General features: G+C 38.6%; 1 pseudogene; it reads left to right on the top strand.

The window, feature by feature from the left end:
- The first annotated feature begins 3,059 nt into the window (after nt 1-3,059).
- On the top strand, nt 3,060-14,533 carry LOC101966014 (protein FAM107B-like; annotated as a pseudogene).
- Nucleotides 14,534-27,004: the final 12,471 nt, after the last annotated feature.

Here is a 27,004-nt window from a genome sequence, read left to right as displayed (position 1 = left end):
ACCCACCAGCATGGGGTGACGGGGCCTGGGACTTCTCAGCCACTCTTGCCGGAGCACAGGGTCAGTGTGTGTCTGTGAAGGCTGGTGCACACAGGAGATGCCTGGCATATGTGTAGGCCTTCCTATTAGCTTTCTGCCTGGCCTCGGGCTCCCACTCAGCCCTGGACCAGCCCCTGCTGCCTCCTTGGGCCACCCCAGCAGTCCTGTAACATCTCCCCAGCCTTGGGTGCCAGGAGCAGGCTTCACTCCATTGGGGTCTTACCCAGTCAACTCGTATGGTCAACATCAGGCCCCAGCAAGGGGAAGAATCTAGGGACCTACCTCAGAGTCTCAGAATGACCCCAGTCCAGAAAGATGTCACCCTCACTGCCTGGACCCCAGTGAGGACATGGTGGGTGGGTTCCAGAAGGGGGGGCCTTGAAACTGTCATTAGTGGCAAGAATTCCTTGATCTCCCCACTTCAACCTCATTGGCTTCAGTGGGAGGAGAGTGTTCTCTCCTTTCTAAAGTCAGAGAACAGACCAGAGGATAAAAGCAGCCACAAACCAAAGGCTAAGGCTGGACAGATACTTCCATGCTGACCAGGATGGACATCTTCAAATTCAAGAGCTGTCCTGTCCAGGAGGAAAGGGTGAAAGCCACACACAGGCACTTTCTGAATTTTCTAGACGCAACATTAAAAAAAAAAAAAAAAACTTGGCATTTACTTATTTAGGGGTCAGGGGCGGGTATCAGGAATTGAATTCAGGAGCACTCGAACACTGAGCCCCATCCCCAGCCCCATTTTGGGTTTTCTGTAGAGACAGGGTCTCACTGAGCTGCTGAGGGCCTCACTGTGGCTGAGGCAGACTTTAAGCTGGCACGTCTCCTGCCTCAGCCTCCCGAGCCTCTGGGATGACAGGCAGCCCTACTTCATCCTGCCCATGAAATTATTTTAATATCATTTAACAAAACACAGACATCTACTCTCCAGTCGCCCGGGGCTCCGGGTGCAGAAAGCAGGTCTTGGAGTGCAACCTCCAAGGCCTCAGTGGATCCCTCGGGGGCTGGAGGGCGCCCCCTACCTGTCCCCTCCCAGAGTCTGGCATCCCCTTGCCCTGCCCCCCATCTCCACACTGGCAGCCCCCCCCCTCGCCAGGTGCCCTGTTTTTCTGGTCCAAGGTGGGAGGAGGGGTACAGGGAGAGGAAGGAGCAGGCACCAGCGGGAGCTCTGGTGGAGGGAGAAAGGGACAGGCCAACAGAGGGTCCAGGGACAGAGAGGGCCAAGGCCGGTGAGTGCTGATGTAGGGAAATGGGCCGGAGTCTCGCTGGCCCAGGGAAGCCCAAAGAGAACCATCCCCAAATGCCACAGTGCCTGACCTTCCTCTCGGCACCCTAATGTTTTACCCTAAGGCCACCTCTGTCACCTCCCCAGGTGCTTTTCAGCAAAGGGAATTGCAAACAATTTGCGTGACTTTCAGTGAGCAGGAGGGTCCCCCACACCCACCTCCCCTTCATCTCCCTCACGCTCCTCCTTCCTGGGGAATCTCGAGCAGCCCTGCCCAGGGGTGCTGATTCCCAGTCCCCAAACATGCTGACCAGGATGGACAGTGGGGTGAAGACATCGTTTCCCTGCAGGAAGCTGTGTGACCTGAGGTAGGCAATTGACCTCTCTGAGGTTTAGTTTCCCACCACATTTGGGAGCTCAGCTTCACACACACCTGCCATCATTTTATTCGTCCCTCACAGTGGCTCTGAGAGGGGAGTGTACTGAGTGCCCTGACCACCATGTCCACCGTGCAGTTTAGAGACACTGGGGTCTGTGCCTGAGTCACACAGCTCCGACTTGGCAGAGCCAGCATTTGAAACCTGGTTGACTTGGGACTCGTGCCTCAGCTTCCAGGTGAGCTCCCTAGGTGGCTGTTCTGGTGACATTAATGACCGGAGTCAACATGATATCACAGGAGCCATGTGGAGAAGTCCCCAGCAGAGGCTGGCAAGGTCCCCAACCCCAGTTCCATGTCCCCAGCAGGCTGACTCCATCACCACCTTTGGAACTCTCTGTTCCCTCTGCCTGGTCCACTGTTCCCTGCAGCCCTGGCACCAGGCTCATCTCCTGATGGGGTCAGTGCTGAGACCAAGCAGCGAGTCCTCCTGGAGGGCTGTCCCCTCCGCCCTCCTGATGCTGTCTGTCCCCTTCTCATAGAAGTTTTGTCACCACCCCATCGCTGAACATAAGTGTGGACTTGGCTACTGTTTTCTCCCCAGAGAGTGGAAGCCTTTGTCCCCTCTGTGTTCCCAACGCTGAGCTCCAGGCAGGCACACAGTAGGAACGCAGGGCACATGGTATTTGTTGAATGAGTGAGTGACCAGGGTCACCGAGGGCTGTGGCAACCGCTGGCTCCTGTTCTCCCCTCTTCTTCTGCTGTCAGCCCCAGAAACTGTGCAGACCACTCTCAGGACATACAGGGACACTGAGGTTCCACGTGTCCTGGGGCCACACTGTGTATGGTGGCAGGGCAGAAACCAGGACCCAAGTGGCAGAGTGGAGACAAGTGGAATTTAGAGTCCCACCCTCTGGTCTGGGGCCTGGGCTCTGTCCCATCACTGGGCCTCTCAGAGACTCGATCCCCTCCTCTGTAGAATGGGGACAGTCCCATCAGACCTGGGGAACACACAGTAGTTGCTCACCAAACTGTGCCGCAGGCTGGACCCACCTTGAGAGCTGTGTCATTAGTAGCCTGTCATTTCCCTTGACCACAGGTGCCCAGAGAAAACGCCTCCCAGAGAGCAGGCTCCTCAGAGGCCCTGGTCACCCCGAGGCAGGCCAGCCAACAGGGGTCCTGACGGTGACCCTGAGCTCTCTTTCATTTCTCCTGCGATGGAGGCTCCTCCATCTGTAAAATGGGACAGCCAGGGCTGGGGTCACCTGGAAAACCCTGGGGTGGCTGGGGAAGATGGCTGGGGATGGCATGGCAGGCTAATGAGAGAGGAGAGAAGGTGGACGGCTGAGTGGCCAAATGGGTGGGTAGACGGATGGATGGGTGGATTGACAGACAGATGGACTGATGGATGGCCAGATGGATGAGGGCGAGTGGGTGAAGCAGTGGGTGTGTGACTGGGTCGATGTGGGTGGTGTGAAAGTTGGACCTGGGGATGGACAGGAGGACAGGTGAGGGGCGGTGGCTCAGTCTTCAGACTGGTGAGTGGGACTTGGTGACCTGGGGGTGGGTGCAGGAAGGCGGTGGTGAGTTCCCCTCAAGGCCGTCTCTCCCTCCCACTGCAGTGGCCCCATTTTTCAGAAGAGAAAATCAAGGGCGGTGAGGGAGTCTGCTGTCCAGGGTCTCCACTGCGGTCCCCACAGGGCCGGAAACTGCATATTGGTCAGGCTGGCTGTGATGGGTTCTCTGACTCACCATGAACAAGGTTTGTAATTCTCTACTTGGTTAAGTTTGCAGGCATTCTAGGGTAGTCTCTAAGGAATGTTTGGGGTAACTTGTCACACATTCCTTATCCTTCAGTAATTTTGAGTCTTGATATACACTGATATAAATATTTAAACAAAAGATGTAGCTACAGTTCTTCTTTAATTGACTTCCTCTTTGGATTCTTATTTGCTTTATTTTCAAGTTGTTGGTATAAAAATATAAAACATTACAGTTTGGAGGATAGACAGGTTTTAAGATGAGAGGACATTAGCTTTATGTTGCTGGCAATATAAGTGGGCACAGGATTTATTTTATTTTAAATTTTATTTCCCCATTTTATTGTCTGTTAAGTAAATTTCTAGTTCTTTTATTTGTAAGGTCATTGCCAAAATCAAATGTGGTTTGGTACCTGCATGTGCTGTATCCAAGGCTCTCTGTAATCGCTGGCTGCCACTTTGTATAGTCTCTAGTCAGATGTGTTAAGAGCCCAGTAGTGTCTGGGGACACTTCAGGGATTTGTGGAGACTTCATTGGTGTCTTCCAACCTCAGGCCCTGCTTTGATTTTTTAGCAGCTGCTGCTGCCTGTGCTTTTTTAAAATTTTAGTTGGAAACATGTCTTTGTTCTCTTCTAGTGTCTCCCACCCTCACATGTGCTGGAGTCCAAGGATGTACAACCTGCCTCCCCTTGTTCACCCTGCTCCCATCTTTTTTTCTGTCACACCCTTCTTAGCTGTGTGCTTGTGGGCCACCTCAATGCCACTGACTTGCATTTAGGAGCTCATCTATGGAGGAGCTCATTTTTAGTACAAATTTCATTTTGTTTAACATTGATTCAGTGCCTTGTATCAGGCATTTGGTTGTCCCAGGTATCTAAAATTCTGGGGAAGAAATTCTTCTTGCCCTGGCAGAGAAGGACAGAAACCTGTGGTTAACCTGTGTCAGAATGCATTTTGTGACAGAAATACACATACGCTGCTATTGGTACTAGTGGGGAAGGTGGCAGTTTTGGGTGTGAGCTGTTTGGATATGCCACCTCCTGCCACGCCTTCCTCTATTCTCTAATCATTCTTTTATCTAGGGGAGTGGAACTAGCCAGGCAGTAAGGAATTGTGTACCATGAACTTTATAGAGAAGGTCACCATCAGCTAGTCTGTGTAAAGAGGCCTGGTATCTGATTTTCAGTTTGGAAGTTGAAGTCACCACACTCAAACAGGAGAGCATAAATTGCATTGTAATTATCATGAAATACTGGCCAGGTTTGTTTTGCAGGCAGGGGAACAGTTATGGGATTCATACCACGAGTTGAGTCTTGGGGTCCACAGTGACCTGATGCCAGCCTTGGCCCCTATCTGCAGCCTGTTGCTCAGCCAATCCTGTTCACCTAACCCCAGCCCCCACTAGGGTTTTTTATGTCTTACAAAATGGGACTGGTATTCATAAAGCACCCACTATGTGTCATGCACCACCCTAGGGAGCTGCATGGAGGGTAGGAAAGAGAGGTCCAAATTCTCTATTCCCTAGGAACTCCTCTTACTGAGGAGGAAACATATACTTGAGTCATGGAATACACAACTCCAGAGAGACCAAGAATCAGGACCAGAGGAGACTGAGGCCTGAAAGGTTAAGGGACTCTGTCGGGCACTTTAGCAAATTGTTCCTTCTGTGAAACCCCAGTGAACGCATTCTCCTCCCTTCCCCAAAAGGCTCTTGCTGCAAGATTACCTTACCCTCAGGAACTCATGCCCTGTACATTCAGTCATAAATAAGTAAATTTGGTAGCATACCTCACTTGAGGAAGTGCTGGGGTTGGACTGTGGCTTTCAGCAGGGCTCTCAGGAATTCAGGCCCCTCTGAGCAGGTGCCACTGGAAGAATGAACTGAAAGGATCTGGGCTGGATGAAGCCCACATGGCTCAAGTGAAGAGAGGAGGAGACGTGACCAGGAGCATCACAGGTCAAATTAGACTGCTCTGGAAGTTTCTGACCTTGATGCAGAGTCAGGACTTGTGAGTTTCCAGTGCAGATTCATTTGCTGAGACTGAAGGGACCTGGTGTCCAATGCTTGTTGCAAGATTGCTATTGTGACATTGGTAGCAGAAAGCATCCTGTGTAACCACAGCACAAATATGAAAGGCAGTGACTAGAGTCAAGACACCACACTCCTCTGCCCCATAGTCTCAGGCATCACTGAAGAAAACCACTCTGTTCCTCACACCTGTGCTCCCCAGTTACCTTCAAAACACTTGGGATGATTTGCCAGTGATGTCCCTGGGAGGGTAACATGTCTAGTGTGCTGGACTGGGCACAGCCAGGTTTCTGCTTGTGAGAAAATCTTGGCAGAAAAGCCAGCAAGTAAGTCTTCTTTTTCTCTTTCAGATGGCCTTCTTGAGGATACCAGCCCCAAGGATTCATATCTCATCCCGAGAAACATCATGGCTGAGCCAGACTACATGGAAGATGACAATCCATAACTCATTAGGCCCCAGAAATTGATCAACCCTGTCAAAACATCCCAGAACCATCAAGGTCTTCACAGAGAACTCCTTATGAATCTAAAAAGCTACCATAGTTTCTGGAGCATGGCTTCTTTACAGGGATTTTAAGATAACCAGATTTATCAATGATTGTTTTTACAGAGGTTTTGAAGAGTTTTTATTTCTTGACAATTCTCAAGGCTTCCCTTCTCTCACCTTCAAGCCAGGTCATCCCTCCCTGAAGTGAAGCCCCTGCTGCAGCTCAGTTTTTGTTCCTTCTAAAATGCACACACATTCTTAAATTTGGGTGCAAAGGGCTGGGGCAAAGACATAAGAGAGGAAACCAAGTAAAAGAGAAATATGTTATTTCCTAAATTTGAAATCTCTGAATTTCCCCCTTGCTTTGGGGGAAGTATTAGAATAAAATGTGAATCCTCCCTGCATTAGCAATCGGTAAGTGGCAGGGAGAAGTCTCTAGAGCCTTATCAGAATGAATAGATTAGAGTGTTTCTTCCTTATGTTTTTGTTTGTTTTTAAGTTGTATTTTAAATAATTATCAATATTTTTATTAACTTTTTAGAAGGGAGCAGAATATATACAAATTTGTATTTTTACTATGTTTATCTCTACAGACTGCCTTAAATTCTATTTTTATTTTCATCCCTGTTGTGTCATCTTGAGAAATTAAAAAAATTTAAATTTAAATTATATTATATTTTTAAATTTTAAATTAAAAAAAAAAAAGCAAAACACAAGGTTTCGGAGCATTTTCACGGCAGTTCTTCCGAGTTCACTCCTGCCTACTAGAACTAATGACTCCTGTTCCCGGATGTCTTTCTAGATATCTTTCTCCTCCTGGATTATGAGATTGTGACTCCCTCATTTTTGTCTCCAGCATGTGCTATGGAGCTATTAGATTAATGTTTATTAAATTGAACACAAGCTTGATCATTTTTAGTAAGTGCTTACCTTTGGCCTATCTTTGCTGCACAATCAAAATGGAAAATATTAATTTAGTACTCTCATGCCCAGAGCAAAACATGACTTTATACATTTATAAATAAACCACAGAATTTGGAAGCAAGCCTGCCTGGGAAATTTTGTATGTATTTTATTGGAAGATCATCAGGTTAGTGGGCTTCAAAACAGAGTAGCATTTTGTCACCTACTGGTTTTCTGATCTGAAGTTGGAGCTTAGTTGAACTCTTAAGAAATATTGTAGCTCAAATTATTTTGTTTTATTTTCATTGCATTTCTACAGAAAGGCTCCAAGTAAGAATAAAGGAAAAGTAAACCTAATTTTGTAAAGATCTTCTCTGGATTATAGGCTGGAAATTACTCTGTAAAAATATACTTAGTGGGGCTGGGGTTGTGGCTCAGTGGTAGAGTGCTTGCCTAGCCTGTGTGAGGCCCTGGTTCAATTCTCAGCAGCACAAAAAGGAATAAAATAAAAGCTATAAAATATAATTAGTAGCATGATACACATCACTGCAGAACATATGGATTTAAGTAGTTGAGTCTTTCTAAATTTTCTAGAAAATGGACCTCCTTTATGTCTGCCTTTGACCCATTCTTTCTTTCCTTGTTTACATAGCTGACTCTTTAGCAGGCCCAGTGCAAGTAATTTGGAAGAATGATGACTTTTGCTGAAACACTGAGGTGTAGTGAGGACATTTGAGATCAGAGGTCATGAATCCTGAGTGTTTACCATTTAACTTGATGTACCTTATGATCTTGACCAAGAAACCCCTCTTGATATTTTTTTCACCTATAAAGTGGGGAATAATAATATATCTCTTTAAAAATTAAATAGTAGCATGTATTACAATACCTTTAAAATACATGGCATATAAATGGTCAGCTAGTCCGATCCATCTTCTCCCCATGTGGCATGCTGGGAAATTCCTATTTCTTTTTCCCCTTTTCTTTGAAAGATTCCAATATGATGGAATGTATTTAAGAAAAAAAAGGCATATTTCAAAGTCAAAAAAGATGAATATATCTTGTCATATGTTGAAGATATAAACATATTTTTTAAGATAAAATCTTTGTTTAGTAGAGTCTTTTTAAGAAACATAGTCAGTTTCAGGGTGAAAACTTCTCAAGCTCAGAAGAAAACTTTCCTTTTATTTTTCTTCCATATCATGAACCCTTTGGAGACTGTGGGGTTTTTATTTCTATTTTAGCACCAAATAATAGGAAGCATCATATCAATAATTACTACCAGGCTTGATTACTGGTTTGTACTATAATAAAAACCTGTTTTCTTTTCTACAATTTATAAAGGGCCTTCCTTTATTTTATCTTACCCAGTGATCTTTCCAGTAAACCAGCATGTTACCTTGTAATTGTCCCACATTGACACATTAGAGAGAATTGTTCCTTGTTGAGGATTCTCTCAAGATCATCCAATAGATTTTTAGAATAAAAAAGGATAGAAATAAGAATGAGATTTAGGTCATTTTCTAGAGACAAGTATAGTAATTATATAAACTAGAGAAAGGATTGAGTAAATGAAAAGATCAGAGAATGAGATCAGCAAAAAACAAACTTTACCTGTAGTCTTGACCTTTGCTTGCATAACTACAAAATTTGCTCAAAGCTCTGCAACAGTTAGTTTAATTTTTTTTTTACAATTTACTTTTAGAGATTATAAGATAAAAACAGTTACTGCTTAGGAGAATAAGTATTCATAGAACTTCTAGTTCTGAACCTGTGCTTCTCTTTTTTATCATCTTTTTAGATTTGGCTCAATTTCCAGTAGCCGTCTTTAAATTTCCACCTGGTCACAGTCTGCTTCTAGGTCTGATGGTTATGACCTTTTGTCAGGTTCTTGGGTTCCATAGGTCTTTATCAGTAGTACAAAAGGCAGTATTCAGAAGACATTATAAAGTATTATATTTTTCGTAGTTGAAATTTCAGTATTGGAAACATCTTTTAAAAAATAAGAATGACACAATGGAATATTATTCAGTGTTAAAAGAGAAGAAAAATCATGGCATTTGCAGATAAATGGATGGAGTTGGAGAATATAATGAATGCTAAGTGAAGTAAGCCAATCAAAAAAAATGCCAAATGTTTTCTCTGATATAAGGAGGTTGATTCATAATGGGGATTGAGTGGGGAGCATGGGAGGATAAGATAAACTCTAGTTATGGCAAAGGGGAGGGAGAGGCAGAGAGGGGATGTGGGAGTAGGAAAGGCAGTAGAATGAGATGGACTTCATTACCCTAAGTACGTGTATGAAGAAATAAATGGTGTGACTCTACATTGTGTACAACCAGAAACATGAAAAATTGTGCTCTGTATGTGTAATATGAATTGAATTGCATTCTGCTGTCATAAAAAATTAGATTAATTTTTAAGAAAAGAAAAAGAATAAGATTTCTAACACATTAAGAGATTGTTTTCTATAAAGAGTAACTTTTGGGGGCTGGGGATGTGGCTCAAGCGGTAGCGCGCTCTCCTGGCATGCGTGCGGCCCTGGTTCCATCCTCAGCACCACATACCAACAAAGATGTTGTGTCTGCCGAGAACTAAAAAATAAATATTAAAAAAAGAGTAACTTTTGGACAAATAAACCAGTTGAGCATGTCCCTAACGGTTCTTTGTCTTGTACATTTCTAAGTGAGTGGTTTCTAGCTCCCCGAGTTTTCAGCTGAACTTTAGAAATGCTTTACCAGACAAACAGTTTCTCAATGAATACTTTGGTGCTGTACAGCATGAAAAAAGATAGGGGAGGTTGTAGGAATAACAGAGAAAAGTATTTATACTTGAATACATGCAGGTGAAAATGGCTAAGCCAAGAATGTAGATGAGGCAGGCCAAACCAGAGAATTTCAAGATTCACAATCACACTGAAATCCAAATGCAGCCATCCCTTTCACCAAAAAATGAAAATCTAATATGCCAGGAGCATTTTGGTTTGGGGGGTCAGGCACATGTGCTCTTTGATAGTTTGCTTCCCAGCTTCCTGCTATGGCTGGTGATGTGTTCCTATTGAGGAGTTGACTTCATTCATAGCTTGCAAGAGTGCTTGGGGTTGAGATGAAGATGCAGTGTATATGGGCTTTTCCAGTTTGCCTCTGAATATTTAGTGTGTTTTGTTGATGTGAAGAAGAGTAAGGAAGAGAACCCAGTGTTTGTAAAGGTGTGGAAAGGGTGGGGGCATACAGAACAAACTGTTAGTAACAGTTATCTCTGGGTGCAGGAATGGGTAGGGCTTGATGGGAGCAGGCACTACCTTATATACTTCTCAGGGACACCATTGTGTAGAATACAGTGCAGATTATCCTCCCGTGATTTGTTTAATGGGGCAAGTTTGGGGTGTTCTTTTACTTTTTTTTAATGGATCTGGATAAACTGCCTGACTTTTTTGGCAAAGACTCAAAGTGTACCTATTAAGTTCACAATTTTTAAACTAGGCTTTGCCCACTGAGATAGTCCCAGCTAGCACCATGACCAGGAAGCAGACTTGAGAATTCCTTGATCTTGGGTAGTATGAAGCCACCAGCTCTTGACTCCCCATCAGTCATGAAGGGATTGAAAGTACTTGTTATGTGTATGTTAGAATTGTTTGAAGAGAATCAAGTGTTCTTATGAAAGGGATAATATTGTTATTTACAAAATTTGGAGGTGCTCATTTCTGCCCCTCCACAGTCTCTGCATTCTGATCCACTTAGAGAAACACACAGGCAGTGCTTAATGTCTCCCATTTGGCACAGAAAGTTAATGACCCACTATGATAAAATATTAACTGAAGGTCTATGACTACTTCTTGAGTGTCACAAGTACAGAATTTTTATCAGATGAGCACCACTTTCCTGAATGGTCTGTTACTAAATATTTTATCTTATTGTCACCATCATATAAAATCTTTGAGCAGAAAATGAATACTATAGAATAGTTAAACCCATTTATAAGCTGCAATGGAAAATCAGCTTAAAGTGTCATATATCAAAGTTCTTTCAGTGAGTTTTGCAGAAGAATGTAACAATAATTTAAGTGAATTTTGCTGGTGGAATACAGCAAAAGAAAAATCTTTGAAATCTAAATTATTCAGATAACTAAATTATTAATCCTAAAATTTAATTCTCTTAATTCTGTCTATAGTGTCAAATCAAGACTTTCTATTAGTCATGAAACTAAGGAGCTTCTTAGTCTTTTTTCAGATTATTTTAAGAAACATTTTTCAGTGATTAATGACTCTTCTAACTGAACAGCAAGAGTGCTCAAAAGCAACCTTTAATGCTCTGATTAAAGATTTGATTTCCAGAATATTTTGTCTGTATTTTCATACCTCTGTTCAGTCTTGATAACTGTGAGGCAAACTATAATTAAATCAGAAACAAGACCTGCTTCTTGTTTCTTTGGAAATTTGACCAAATTAATTTTTAATTAAGAATTCTGCTAATATTTGAAATTTGAGAAAGCTGGACATATATATTATTTTGTCTTTTTGTCCTTATCATCAAAGACAGATCATACTGATCTTTACTCTGTAAACAACTACATTGAAAATTTTTATTGAATTTTTTTTTTAAAAAGAAGTAGGAAAGTTGCCAGAATTTTTTAAAATTCTGGATTACTGAGGAAGTGTAATATTGAAGGTTCATTTATAGATGTGTTTGTGTGACTTTGACAGCAGCTAAGAAAGATATGCTCTTGATTTTCTTATAACCAGAACACTTATTCTGAGAACTTCTACTTGATTTACCAGTTGTTCAACTGACTCCTAAGTAAGTTGATTGGAGTAGTTCAAAGAACAACTGCCTGGACTGATGTCCCATCCTCCAGATCAGCAGTGAGCAGCAGGGGCAGGCAGTGGTGATACATTGTAGTGCCTCTGTGAGACCAGGCTGAGTTTACAGTCAGCCCAGTGTGAATCCCTTTTGAGTCGGGTGTAAATATACCAGCCATTATTGACCATGTATGGTCTGAAATCATCAGTGTGTTTCTTGTTCTATGGTTTATTTTGTTTTTATTTTAAATGCTCTTAATAAATTTTAACATCAAGTTGAGGTTGCTGGTGAGCTAGTAGAGTCAGGCCAATGTAAATAACTAGGGGATACAAAAAGGAAGAGGTAGGTGGTCTTGTCCAGCATCCTGGAAAACCCGGCTTGAGAAAATCCCAAGGAAATGGCAAAGTACATTATTATAGTCAGCTACTTAACCACTGTGACTAAAAGACCCAGCCAGAACAAATAAAGAGGAGGAAAGGTGAATTTAGGGGCTCACCATTTCAGAGGTCTCAGTCCATAGTGGCTGGCTGCATTCCTCAGGGCACAAGGTGAGGCAGGACATCATGTCAGAAGAGTGTGACAAAGGGAAGAAGTTCACATTATTATCAGGCAACAGAGAGAGACTTCATTCACCAGATACAAAATATATACCCCAACACCATGCCCCCAGTGTTGCATCTCCTCCAGCCATACCCTCCCAGCCTTCAGCTCCCACTCAGTCAGCTCCCACTCAGTCAATCCCTGTCAGGGAATTAATTCACTGATTGGGTTAAAGAGCTCTCTCACAACCCAATCATTTCTTTTCTGAATCTTCTTGCACTGTCTCACACGTGAGCTGTGGGGGACACCTCACATCCAAATCATAACAGACATAGAGAAAAGGTGATTCTAAACTGACATCAAACATAGACAGAAGCCCTACTTAAGAAAGTGTCAATGGGTCTTTCCTTTGACTTGGCTCAAACATATGAGATGGAGGGTTGCTAGTGAATAGCCTGTTTTGGTTTTATTTCTTCCCATTTAAAGAAATGGCCACCTAATTTATCTCTCAGAAGAGTAGAGTTTCCTTGAAGCCTGAATTTCATGCATTATAAATAAACCACGTATCTGAGGTGGTCTAGGCACAAATAACAGTAGACTGACAGGAGATGATTGATTGCTGTGCCTGGCCATGACCCTTGGAAATGATATAATCTTGGTCACAGAGACTGTTGTTTCTTTTTGGGATCTGAAAATGGAGAATAGGAAGAGGTTTCTAGGGTAGGAAAAAGATTTGTGCTAACCTGTCCCTGGGTTGCATTAATGCATGAGGTCAGAGGCTATACCTCAGGAATTCTCCCCAGTGGAGACTCCTCAGGTCCTAGGCATTTACCTCTCTGTGGGGATACATATCATACCCATTGCATGAGGGTACTTCCCCACCTATCCCCATCTCCATCACCCTGCTTTGTATAGTCTAATGTCTTGCACATAGTAGGTGCTCAATACATTTTTATTGAATAAGGATTTTACACATTCTTTGGAAGATATTCTTGTCCTTTCTTTGATGATGGTGAGTTTTTGAGCACCCCGATTAACAGCTTAGGAGTAGGTATCAGAGGTGTCTGATTCTTCAGACCTCTTTTCTGTGGCTGATACCTTCAATTACATTTTTATTCATGATGAACATTTCTCATTTTCATTAATGCTTTTTTTTGCAACGGTCTTGCCCCTCAGAATAAATCAGAATTGCAGAAGGTGATGGAAAAGAGACAATGAGACCAAGTAATCAAACAGAAGGAAGAAGAAGCACAAAAGAAGAAATCTGACCTGAAAATATAACTTTAAAATGGCAGCAGAAATTGGAGCAGGTAAGAGTGAGTGGCAGAAAGCATTCTTTCTCATTTCTAAGAAATAAGGCTGTTGGAACAAGCAGAATCTCCCAGACATATCAGATATAAACATTGATGCTTTGAAAGAAAAGAAAGAAAATGTCAGCAGATGGTGTATATTACAATCGAGGCAGAGACAGGAATTTTATTGAAGACCTAAAAGAAATGCTCAAGGCAAAGGCAAATCAGAGAAATATCGCTGAATAAACAGAGTACTGGAGTAATTTAATGCAGCTCAGCCTCACTTGGACTCCAGGGCAACTGCGTCTTCTTCTCAGGATTTTTTTTTCTTGGCTTTGACTTTTTCATTTCTGTCTTCCCTTGCTGTCGTTGGTAGTAACAACCAGTTGGGTGCTGCCTCTGCAGAATCAGTCCTTACTCCCTCTCTCCCTCCCTTGCTTTCCTTCTTTCTTTCTATTAGGGGACTGAGAGAGAATTTCTTCCATTGGAATGAGAGGAGTGCCTTGAAAGCCTCTCAGTTTGTAAATAATTTTCCTGGTTTTGATTTTCATTTAGCTTGAACTTGAGAAGCAGAAATTGCAAGAAGAACAAGAAAATGCTCCAGAGTTTGTGAAGGTGAAACACAATCTCAGGAGAACAGGCCAAGAGGTGGCCCAAGCCAAAAAGTCCTAGGCAGAGGCTGTCTGGAGACCTGGTGTGTCCTGCCATCACCACAAGAGCTGTGTCTAAGTGCCTCCTCTGCATTTGTCTCAGGGCCAGAGCCCCTGGATAGAATTCCAGCCAGCCAAGAATTTTGACTATGACAAGGATTTGATTTGATTTGATTACAGTCTGGATGGATAAATTATCTATGAAAATTGTAGTTCCCATTCGCCAAATGAAGGACATTGACCAGTTGGAATAATGGAATTGTGTTCAGAGACTTAAAGCAAAAGAAAAAGAAAAAGGAAGAGGACACTGGAAAAAAATCCTGAGAGCTGCACTACTTGGTTTTTCTTCCAATCTTAGTTCACTGGAGCAAATATTATTTTCTTTGAAGAGCTAAAGAAAATGTGTTTATTTCTTCTTTTGGTTATCTATAAGATAATTTAGATTAATAAAAGTGCATTTAATTGGTTACATCCAATATTTGTAAATTCTACTTTGAGAAATCAAAATTTTCTTGTTTAATTTATACTTTCACCCATGTTAGAATTAACAGTGGAGAATGTTAATGTTGAACACAGCTATTACAATTTTTGGCACCAAAATTCAGAAATAGATTAAGAAGGTGTAAAAACATATAAAGATTCATGTTGGTCTGTTTTAATTCCTTTCAGTTCTATGCTTTGTGGAGGTATCCACTTCCCAGAAGGTATTTCATGTAAATTCATTTATTGCTTTGATAGCCAGCATGTTTTCAGTTCAGTTTTATTTTTAAATTTCTTGCTGAGATAGTTCTTTCAGGAAAAGAAAAAAATCCTAATTCCTTTGGAAAACAGAAATAGTCTGTATAGCCCAGCTTTAATGTCAAAAGTAAAGAGTACAAAAATCTTAATTTCTCTTGAGCACAGTGCAGGAAAAGTTCCCATCAAGAGCTGGATGGTGAGGCCTTCTTTAGGTATGTTAATGAGAAACAAGTATCAGTTGATCTCAAGGAGGCTTTTGTTTGCAAATTTTAAATATTAGTAGAATCTAAGCTTTGAAAACTTTTTGATTAATGATTGTGTATTTCTTTACTCTTTTTTTTCTTATGAAGGAAAACTTTTACCACTCTCTCAGCATTTTGCTGTTGGTAAGGATAATATTGACGACTACTCTATTCCATCTCTCAGGAGAAACTGAGGTGCAGGGAGAAGGGACTCAGTTTCCTTATGTTAACTAGCATGCTATTCAGACACATCCAAGTTGCAAATAATAGCAAATTCTCATGAAAAGTTAATTTTATATTGCTGACATGGAAGAATTCTTGTGGATTTAGAATGTTTTTCATAGAGATGATTCAGCCTTTCTACATCAGAGGCTTTTATACTTCCTTTACAACTCATAGAAAGTTGGATTTGGAGTTTTGGAATCCTTAACTAGCAAGTAGACATTAGCTTTCTGTGGGAGATGCTTTTAGTAATCAACAGGCCCACATTCAGTCTCAATGTGAATAAACTAAGATTAAATAGATGATAATATACTGCTAGTTAGAGAAATATATTAGCTGTTTACACCTGAAATGGATTATTTGTCTCATCAGCAAATATTATTTAAATATGACATGCTGAGGTTGCTCTAAAATAGTTTGCTGTTGAAGATTAGAATGGTGACAGTTTTCTTATCATTCTTCTCTTTGAGAGAAGAAAGTGAGGTAAGTGATCATTTTGAAAGAACATTCCTTATTGCAAATTGATTAGAGTTCTTGCTCTGTGGACTCATATTGTGATCTGTAAAGTGAAGATTCAGGACTGGCTCCTATCTTTATCTAATAGGATTTTGATCTTGAGATCTGTTCCTTGAAGCAGTTTTGCCACTTGACAAAAATCTCAAGGGCTAGAAGGACAAATTCTGTTCCTAGAACTTCCTTAGGATTCATTCAACCCTGGGAAAATGTTAATTAAAAAAGAATTTCCCTTCTAATTGCACTAAGATCTGCAGAATTGATTGTAGCTATACTACAAGGTCTGATCTAAAGAGGACTTGTAAATTGTGTAGAGTGATGGGTGTGGCTCAGTAGCAGAGTGTATAGGAAAGTAAGCTTTGACATCTTCTGGTCATCTGGGCCCACAAGCAGTGTTTAAAAGGTGGTCAGTCTCTCTTGTACTTAGCACTATAAACTGAGGACTCATAAACATCTGAGCAGTTCTGTGCTTGGAGCCACCATTTGACAAAAATGGCTCTATTCTTCCATTCTGTGGTTTTCTTTAAATAGTTCAGTGTTTTATAGTCTCTTAATAGTAAAGTAGTGTTGCTTTCTAAGCTATAACAGCTGACTTTATTCTTCTATTCTGAACAATCTTGCCTTGTTTGAGTTTATAAAATATATATAAAGGGAGCCTTAAAGGGTTTGTTTTCATAATTTAATATTTTTTTTTGTATTTGCTCTTGTATAATTGTTTTTAATGGAAAGTATTACAGAATTGAGGGTGGAAATCTTAGAAACAAAGTTATTCTTAATAAAAATCACCACGTGCTTGGACCATGCAGCTGTGTTTGTCTGATCTGTTTAAGGTGAGTGTCCAGAACGGGATGTGGCTATGTTCAATTCAGAGATCAGAAGGTAGTTCCAGGGTCTCCCTTGGTGACCATGGTCTTTGACAGCCTTCCCTGCAAATGTGCTACCATCTGCATTTATACGGACTGGGAATTTGTATGTCAAATAAGTTCATTCTAAGATATTAATGGCTCTCTATATACCCTTCACAGAGAGTATATGGCACTAGAGCAGCAGGTGCCAGTCCTGCAGGGAAAGATTGAGAATTTTAGGTAGCTTGACAGGACCAATGGAGAAGCATTTTGGGAAGGGCCAGTTTTTAGTGCTTGTGAGCTAGTATAATTGTGAGTGATTCTGGAAAGTCTTTTTTCTTACACATATTAATGTTTTTATCAGAGAAGTTATTTTGGAAAACTATTTCATGATTGCATTATCCTCTTGTTTAAAATAGTTTGGAGGCTCAGGTCCCTGTATTTGATAATTATGCTTTTATGATTTTATTTTTCAACCATAAATTAATTATTCAAGTGTTCAGTTACCCAACTTCTAGTGTCTCTGGACTAATTTTTCATTTGTTGGTTTGTTTGGTTTCCTTGTTTTTTCAAATCCTACTTATCAGAGTAGATCTGCTATCTCTAAGGTATATCATGAGCCCTAAAACCCATGCAGAAGATAGATTCCAGAAATGATTTGAACAGTAGTTGCAAGGTTTTCCATGGTGACAGTTTTGAAGCCATTTTGCTGAACTAATGTATGTGTGTTTTACAATAGTACATATTTGAAAGAAGACGGGGCAATTAAAGTGTTAAATGAGTTTTAACATACTACATGCTGTAGTATTTCTAAAAGAAGCATTAAAACATTATTCTTACATTTATTTTAAGAAATGAACTTATTTTATTTCCAGGGTCTCAGAGTAAATAAAAGCTTTATGAGGTAGACTTTTAAATCATAATTTCTATTTTCTTTTTTCCACCTGAGCAAATTAGTCTGATTATCAACTGGAGGTGTTTTGAGGGTCTCTCTATTTGCTCCTTGATTTTCTGGAATGACAGTAATTCCCAGTGAAAGTAGGAAAAAGGGCTCTTAGTTTTTTATTGAAGATATGTTCATTGCTCCTGGGGTTTGTGCACCCAGGCTCCCAATGTATATATGCATTGATATTTATTTTTATGTATTTATTGAATCATGAGCAATACACTTAATGCCAACTCAGTTCTTCTCCCTCTCCTTCTTTCCATATTTATAGCTCCTTTCTCCAGCAATGAAAACCTGGTTGCCAGCCTCCTCCTCATATCTAATGATTTTTCCTCAGTCCCCTGTGTGTGACTTTCCTCAGCCACCTTGCTCACTCTGACCTTGCCTAGTGGTTTTTCAACTGAATTAAGGAAAAAGAATGGAAACAAAAATTTTTCTTGAGCTTTTAAACATGTGTTATAAATGTAATTAACTGAATTGTCTCAAACAACCTCAACTACAACTACAGGTTTAGTATGGCTGATTGGGACCTTTCAAACTCCTTAAACAGTATACAACCCATTCTTAAATACAATTAGCACATTTTAAACTTAACTTATGTAAATATGTTTCTAAAGCCAAGTCTATGTCAATTATTTTTGCATATTAAAAAATAACTTTTATACTACTATGGCCATATTTACTTTCATGTCTTCCTAGGAACACAGTTAAACACAACTTCCTGGGCTTGTACAAATCTTATCAAGCCTAAAAGGAAAGGGATGCCTGCTTAGACCACATGAAGGAGCAAGATCTGGGTTATTGACTGATTCTTACTTAGACCTGGATCCTGGCTGGACAGTCCAAGTTCATTGAACCATAAGTCAAGGCCTTGAACCTAGTCTTTTATATAATTAGCTCTTACTTGTTTTGTCATGGGAATTTTACTACCTTCACATTTATTTTACTTTAAATTTTCAAAATTTGGTGTTCTTTCCAGAAATAGTGTGTTTTCACTTAACATGACCAGTATTACCTACTCATCATCAGCTTTTATGATATATAGGCCAAACTTATGTATGGCCTTATTGATGTTCCATATAATTAGTAGGATCACCTTGAGATTTTGTGTATGAAGAATCTGTGTGGAGAATTATTTTCTTCAAGATATTTGGCCGTTCATTACCTTGGACATGCTGTTGGATTTTCTTCATCATTGTATATGATCTACTGCATTCCTTTTCTACGTAATTATGTGTCTCCACTTTTGGTAATAAGTCGTCTTCTTATACTATATATTTCCATTCTCTTTATTTTGACTGTAAACTTTCCTGTATTCATAACTAGAAACAAGCACATTCTTCCACTTTTAAAGAAAAGATATATTTTCATAGAATGAACAAAATACACACACCTGTGAATATTCCCTTAAATTCCCTTTAATCATCCTTGTTTTTTATTATGACCTTCTTTCCTCCTGTATCAGTACAAATCTGTGACTCTTTGTAGGCTCAACTTCTTACTTTAATTTCCCTTTCCTTTTGTAGATTTTCAGAATATTTCAATTTGTCCAGAGAAAGTGCTTGAAGCTTATAACATCTTTGTTTTCTGTTTATTTATAAAACATTGCTTTTAACATTTCTAGCAACATCCTTGCTTTGTTACATAGGATGTTTTGAACCATCCTCATTTTTTTTCTCTGACATGTTTCAAAGGACCTATGCCCATCAAGGAGTCCTGGTTCCTTTAAATGGAGAAGAGAAATATATCTCAAAGTCTGTCACGAGGGGTGCACAAAAGAATTTGTAGTGGACAAGTATCCCTGCAATTTTAATAGTGACAGAATGAGAGAACATGAGATTGCTCTGGCTTTTCCCATTTTAAACCTTTGTCTTTCTGTGTTACTTTTCTTAGGAGGTATCATTGAACCAGAAGATTTTTCTTTACATTTACAAAGATTAGCCAAGATGTTCTCTTTGAAAATAAGAATTTGGAAAGGGGTCCTGCTTGCCCAGATACCCAAATGCACTTTCTAAGTAGTAGTGACTTAACTGGCCCTATACTGGCCCAGAGTAGGCAAGTTGGTCAATGGAGCAGAGTTTATCTTCCCCCCAAAAACATTGATTTGCCCATTGAAATTACTATGATTGAGGTAAAATTTTACTTCAAATTAGGAAATAATAAATTTAATGAAAAGTTTGGGGGCAATTGGAACCATATATTCTTAACACCATATTGAAGAATAATTATCAAATTTATTAGTGTTCAACACTATAGACATATTCTAAGAGATATAAAAATACTTTTATAATCTTGGGAGTGGGAGTGGGAGAAACTTACTAAGCAAGACATCTAACCCCAAATTTATAATGAAAAAAACTATGAAAATCTAAATTTACAAAAATAAAAAATGGACCAGGTGTAATGGTGCACAACTGTGATCCCACCTATCATCAGACTAAGGCAAAAGGATCACAAATTCAAAGCCAGTCTCCACAATTTAGTGAGATTGCCTCAAAATAAAAAAGGGCTGAGGATGTAGCTCAGTGGTAAAGCACTCCTGGGTTCAATCCCCAGAACCTGAAAAAAAAATACATAACAGACAAAGATATATTTCACATATGTTAGCAAATGAATAATGCCTGCATTACACAAAGATCATCTATTAATATCAATAAATGAACAGAATTTATGCACAGGAAGTTTACAAATGAATAAAATGTTTCAGTGGCATAAGAAGAGATGCTCAGTGTCACCAGCATTAGGGAAATGCAAATTAAAATAACAATGAGTAATTTTGTACAAATACTCACAAGGCAAAAAATAAACACACAGTTGTGTAGGTTTTTTTTTTTTTTTTTTTTTTTTAGTGTGCTACTAAAGATTGAACACAGGGGTGTTCTACCACTGAGCTACACAGACAAGGTCTGCCCAGGCTGGTCTCAATTTCGTGATCCTCCTGCCTTAGCCTCCCAAATAACTGGGATTACAGGTATACATCACTACTCCCAGAAATACATAGTTTGATAATAGCTACCAGTAATGTTATGGAGATATGGGTATTTTATATATATATATATATTTCTATCTTCAGCAAGAATAAAAATTAGTAAAGCCAATTCGAAAGTGCAAAGTATATACCAAAAAAAATTGAAAACATTCACACAAAGTCATGCACACAAATGGTCATAATAGGAATATTCATAGTAGCTAAGATTTGGAAACAACCCAAGTGTCCATCAATTGATAAATGGAAAAGTAAAATATGGTATATACATATAGTAGAATATTACTCAGTCAAAAAAAGGAATGAAATGCTGATTCTAAAATAAGGGAATTCTCCAAACCTGCAAGTAAGAGGAGGCAAACAAAGGACCACATGATATATAGTTACATTTTCTTTGTAACATCTGGAATGTGGAGACAAACCAGATTAATGGCCTAGTTGGCTATAATGGATGATTGCAAGGTTTCTTTTTCAGGGTGATGGAAATGATTTAAAATTGTGATGGTTGTAAGACTCTTTAAACATATTAGTAATCTGGCTGGGCATGGTGCCACACACCTATTATCCCAGTGTCTTGGGAGACTGAGGCAGGAGGACTGCAAGCTTAAAGACAGCCTCAGAAACTTGGCAAGGTCCTAAGCAACTTAGCAAGACCGTTTCCTGTTAGTATATATAGAAATGCTCTTGATATTTATATATTTATTTTTGTACCCTGAAATTCCAGAGAATTAATTAGCCTAACAGTTTGAGTCTTTAGTTTGTTTATTTTTGTTTTGTTTTAATATAAGACCACATCATCTGCAAACAGGGACAGTTTCACTTCTTTCTTTGTGATATGTATGCCTTTTATTTCTTTCTCATGTTTTATCACTCTGGCTAGGACCTCCAGTATTATAGTGAGAAGAGGTGGCAAAAGTGGCATCTGTTTCTTATCTCAGATCTTACAGGAAAAGTTTCTCATTTTTTTTCTCCTGAGTATTATGCTGACTATGGGTTTATCATATGTGACTTTTATTCGTTGATATAGATTTCTTCTGTAATATTTTGTTGAGAGTTTCATTATGAAAACTTTGAAATTTTGTTAAATGCTTTCTATTTATCTATTGAAATAATCATCTGGGTTTTGTCCTTTATTATGTTAATGTGATGTATGACAACTATTATATGCATATATTGCAGTATCCCTGCATTATTGGGGAATGAATTCTACTTGATCATGGTCGGTGATCTTTTTAATTTGTTGAATTTATTACTAGTATTTTATTGATAATTTTTAACATCTATGTTTATCAGGATTATTAGCCTTTTGCATAGACTTATGAATATGAAATTCAGTCTTAACAAATGAAAATGTTGCTAATGCTTCCTTTTCAGAAAGATTCTTATTTAGAGGGTCATGTAGAAAAATGTAACAACATTTGTAGACTGTACAATCTGTGTTGCAACAACTTAATATTGATGTTTTAGTGTGAAAACAACCACGGAAAATATATAAAGAATGTATTCTCTTGTGTACCAATAAAGATTATCTTAAAACAGACTGTAGGTCAGATTTGTTCCAAGGGGCTATAGCTTGTGTTACCCAGGGTTAAGAATTAAAGAAAGTCAGGAAAAAGAATTTGTAATCAGACTGATAAGTGTTTGTGTTAACTTTCTCTGAAAAAAAAATTACATGAACTGGGAGGATAAAAACATTTAGTCTTTATGTTCTGTAGAAGGCAGAATAATGACTTCCCAAAGACGTCCATGTTCTAATTCTCAGAACCTTTCATGGCAAATGGGACTTTGTAGATGTGATGAAGGATCTCAAATGGAGAGGTCGTCTGGATACAGGGTCCTTATAAGAAGGAGGTGGGACATCAGAGAATAGAGAAAATGCTACATTACAGATCTTGAAGCTGGAGCAAGGGGTATGAGCTAAGAAAGGCAGACCTCTCTAAAGGCTGAAAAATTGGGGGAAACTAATTGACACCCAAGATTTCTAGAAAGAAAGGCCTTTCTACCCATTTTAGAGTACTGACCTCCAAGATAGTAGGAGACTATATCTGTCCCATTCTAAGTCATTAAATTTGTGGTAATTGACTGCAGCAGTGACAGGAAATAGATACAATAATCCTGAATGTAATGTGTGTGTTTATGTATTCAGTCATAAAATGATAAATACATGATAATTTTTCAGTAAGATCAAAAGTGCTTAATCAAAAGATGGCTGAAAAAAATTCTTCCTACTATAAAAGAAATAAAGTTCTGAATGAATAAGAACAACGATCTGATCTATATTCCTGGGTTTATCCTATATTAATTTTGAGAGATTCAAACAATCTTTTAAGTTTTGGGCAACGTTTTTTGTATTTTAAACTAATCTTCATTAAAAATGAAAACAAAAACAAAGTTTTAGGCTAGGATCATCTGGCAATAGACTAATGTGCTTGTGTAGTTTTATGTGATTTATCATATCTTATTAGTTTTGCTAAGTAACATACACTTGCAATGTACAGTTTCAAATATGGAATAATTAAAAAGCAAGACATCTACAACTCTCATATAACTCTCTACTATAAATCCATAAAAAGTATATTTAATCATAGTTATAAAAGATTTGTGGAAAATAATGGGGGCTTTTTGAATCAGAAGATTGAGGTTTATATTCCAGTCTGCTGTTTTTTTCAGTGGCCTCTAATCCTTCAAATATCTTGTGGGAAACCAAATGACAGAGTTCTTACTGAAAAACAGGAAAAGGTGAAAGATGTCTGGTACTAAGAGCTCTAAAGCTATTCTCTCCACTGCTCAAATTGCATCATCTCTTTAATTCTCTTAGTTTAAATGTTCAATCTAGGTAAATTTTATTTCTGCATTATATGTAATCATTTTATTATCTCTATCTTTGTGAATATATGTAGTTATTCTACATGGCCTCTTCCTTTAACTAATGCCTGTAGTTTCAATAAAAGAACCTTTACATATGCTCATATGACAAGAGAGCATATGGAAGCTTGGCCAGTGGCCATCCAGGTAGATTAGGCATGCATGGGTGTTCCAGAAAGAGAGTTATTATTTCCACAGCCTATAATAAAAGTTGGATTTTATTTTATTTATTATTATTTTTTTGAATTGGACTCTTAACCTCTTAGTTTGCCTTATGGGAAATGCATTAGAAATTCTGACTAGAGCTCATCATTATCTGCTGTGTTTAGCCCTAAAACCTTAATTAGTAACCCTAAAATCATAGAAATATAATCATGGAATGCATGTGCTTTAAAATTTTGATGCCCAAATGCTTATGAAGTCTTAATTTGAATGCTTAAGAATAGAATACTTAAGTAAATAATGGCAGGGAGAAGATGTTTTATCAGAAGTCAGAATTCCTTACAGCTACATACATTCAACCTTGTGGGCTATACTGTCCCTATTTTGTATCCGAAGGACCTTTTGGGAATCTGAATGTCTTCTGAGATATGTCTCCTCCTGGTAGCTGGGAAATTTCAAATTCTATAACACTTAGAGATTCATAGTTCGTCATGTGTCACAAAATAAGGTTAATAAATTGTGTGTCAAACATTATCATTGTGGACTCCAAAATAATACAGTTCCCCAAGGGCTCCTGAAAATACCTTTCTGTGGCCTAGAGGTATTTTTTTAATTAAGGTGAAGTCATTATATATGGAAGTCTCTGTATGTGGGTGTTTCTGTGGCATAAGGACCAGATTTATGAGACATCAGCATGTGAGTTAGGCATGCCTCTGATTGTGTGTGGTGGCATTTTTAGGTCAGCCTGACTTCTGTAAAAGGAGCACACAAATCTTTGCACTTGACAGAACAAGCTGCTACCTATCCCAAGAGGAAAATTCACTAATATGTTAATGAATAAGCATTGTTTGTATCACTTGAGCATATGTCAGCTATGGAATCTTTGACTAATTTAACTCTTGTAGACTCAATCTGATTCCATTAGTAATTTGATAGGAAGCTGCAGCCATTTGGCTCCAGACTAGGTGTCAGTATGGCCCACAGCCCAGCTCAATGCCACCTTGTGTGGTGTTGCTCCATTATTTTAAACAGATGTTGTTATTTACTCCAGACATCCTGCATTTCATTAGAGAGTGAAATAGTTGCTTATTCATCTCATTCACTTAGTTTCCAATGGCACAGCGAATGGGTTGAACATGTGTGGTCTGCAAATGCAGAGGCACATTTAATAAACTATTTATGGGATTATACTTTAGAACAGCATTATCCCCATCCTTCTTAGAATGTTCTTGTCTGTATAGTAGGTTGCCATGTTCTTTCTATAACATGCTCTTTTCTATCACAAAATAAGGTTAAGAAATTATGTATCATACATTATTATTGTGGACTCATTATTTTCTCCTACGCCCTAGTTAATATTAAATGCTTCTTTCATTACTTCCCCTACTCCTCTAAAGTCAGACGTGACAGTAGGTGGTATGATGTGATGTGGCATAAATCAGCATTGAGATTCAATTGTTATGACTATCTTCAATAACTGAAAATAGGACCACAACACAAAATTTCATTAAATAAATCAAAACAATATAACAATCAAGAGAGATGATTACTCAGCATGCAATGATTTTCAGATACTGTTGTTTTCCTGAAACAATGTTTTATCCTCTTAAATAACATTATTCTTTTAATTCAGAGACTTGGTTTCATATGTAATACAGAATTAAATGGGTGCAGTTGAGTCAATTTTCTCGAAGTAGTTTCTTACTAGTTTTAAACTGACACCAGAATGTGCATGTAAGCCAGGTGTATTGGTGCATGCCTGTAATCCCAATGATTCACGAGGCTAAGGCAAGAGGACCCCAAGTTTGAGGCCATTCTCAGCAATTTTACAAGGCCCTGTTTCATAATAAAAAGAAAAAAAAAAGCTGGGGATATGGCTCAGTGGGTAAAGTGCCCCTAGCTTTATTCTTTAGTATATTTTAAAAAATGAGGTAACTGGAACTGATTGAGTACCCTCTCATGAGAAACAGAAAACCAGAAATTTTGGTTGGCCATGTCTACAACATTTTCCTACAAAGTTTGCTATAAACATAAGATGGGTGGAGAAGTAATTGACTGACATACTGCTCGAGACATCCAGACATTGATTCATGATCTTCTGCAGCCCCTGTCCAGTGTCTACTGTACTCCAGTCTAACAGATTGAAGAAATTGGAGATTATTAATAAATTAATAAACTCCAGTCTAACAGAATGGAGAAACTGGAGATTACAGAAATTGTAGATTATTAATAAATTAATAAAATGAACTCCTTCAGGGATCACCTGCTTTGCATATTGTGCTTCAGGACAATGAACTCTGGTGAAGTTTTCTTACTTACTGTTTTACTTGTTAGTTTTTTGTTTCCAGTGAGAATCTTTGTGTTACATTCAATCTTTTTTTTTTCTCCAGTCCTTTTGGTGAAATGAACTGAGCATTCCTTTTGGCCCATAATAAATTACATCTAATAATGACTTTTAATGTTTATTGGCTACCACAGGTTTATTTATACTTTTCCAGTTGAATTCATAAAAGAGATCAGTCCTCTTCCTTTCCTTTGCTCGATTTTTTAAGCAACCTCATTACTTTCTCCTACTCCCTAGTTAACACCAAATGCTTTTTTCATTACTTCCCTTATTCCTCTAAAGTCAGCTGTGACAGGTGGTATGATGTGATGTGAAATAAATTAGCACTGAGAGTCAATTGTTTTGACTATCATCCATTAGACTTAAAATAGGACCACTACACAAAATTTCATTAAGTAAAACATATTTCAAAAGTTTATTGTTCAAATATTGTATTTGGTAATTATAGCAAAATTAATAAATTTTGAAGCATATTTTGTATTTCTTTTCTTTTCTTCATATTTTTTAGCTTTGCTTTATAGACTTAAGTAAGAATGATGGTTTACTTCTTCACTATATGATGTTTTTTCCCCAGGGAAAGGAATAAGCCTTAATTGACATCAGCAAATAACCTGTAATTCCTGAAGTTAGTGAATAGCTTGGGCAATTTTATTTTTAATCCATTTCAAGTCAACTTTGCTTGATGATTTCTAATGTATTGTGTATATATATATATATATATATATATATATATATATATATATATATTGAATTTTAATTTTAAATTTGCTAAAACTCACACATAAGTATCACTGCATGGAAAAATAAGAATTTGTAAATCATGCAAGTAATAGCAATGCATACCAAACTTTCCAGCATACCAGATAGTAAAATAAGTGTGCCATCTACCTGAAAAATGAATTAAAGTTATTCTAGCCTTATAGAATTGTCACATTAGTGTTTTTTAATACTATGGTTTGTAAGATCTAAATAAGAAATATATAGTAAAAATTCCCTTTGTTTTAGTTATTCTATAAAGATTTATTGCATTAAAATTT

This window comes from Ictidomys tridecemlineatus, unplaced genomic scaffold, assembly GCF_052094955.1.
Source record: "Ictidomys tridecemlineatus isolate mIctTri1 unplaced genomic scaffold, mIctTri1.hap1 Scaffold_70, whole genome shotgun sequence".
Lineage (NCBI taxonomy): Eukaryota > Metazoa > Chordata > Mammalia > Rodentia > Sciuridae > Ictidomys > Ictidomys tridecemlineatus.
The sequence above is the reverse complement of the archived record's forward strand: the minus strand, read 5'-3'. Positions and strand labels throughout refer to the sequence as shown.